The sequence below is a fragment of the Etheostoma cragini genome, chromosome 12 (genome assembly GCF_013103735.1).
Source record: "Etheostoma cragini isolate CJK2018 chromosome 12, CSU_Ecrag_1.0, whole genome shotgun sequence".
NCBI classification, from domain to species: Eukaryota; Metazoa; Chordata; class Actinopteri; order Perciformes; family Percidae; genus Etheostoma; species Etheostoma cragini.
This window is the reverse complement of record NC_048418.1, coordinates 24,839,644-24,840,234: the sequence shown is the minus strand read 5'-3', so window position 1 is coordinate 24,840,234 and position 591 is coordinate 24,839,644.

Here is a 591-nt window from a genome sequence, read left to right as displayed (position 1 = left end):
TATTAGGGACCACTAAGGTCTATATAAAGAGACTTTAGATACAGTATTAGGGACCACTAAGGTCTATATAAAAGAGACCCCCCCCTCCTCTCTCTCCCCATTCATGTCTTCAGCTGTCCTATCAAAGGTCTACAAATGTCCCCAAAACGTCTTTCTGAGGACTTATCTGGGCACAACCGCGTCAGCAGCAGGGATCTAACGCTGTGAATTTTGAGAGAGCTGACTTCAACAGAGAGAAAAACAGAAGCACATGTTTTTGTGAGGAACCGTCTTTCCCCACAGGTGTGTAATCTGTTCATCTGTTACCATGGCGACAGAGCCTGCTGCAGGTGCTCTCTTAATTATCATGCTTTTGTCTCTTTTTCTTTAATTTTGGCAGACCAAGAGCAGTGACTCACCAAACATGTGTTTTTGTTTGAGTTTGTTTCGTAGTAACGTCAGGCTCGGTTCCGTTTAACCTAAGCATTTTCTGTTTGGGTTGCAGAGCTATCACCTTCACTATTTATTACTTTACTATTTATTACTTCACTATTTATTACTTTACTATTTATTACTTCACTATTTATTAGTGGACACATGGAACTAGTTTGT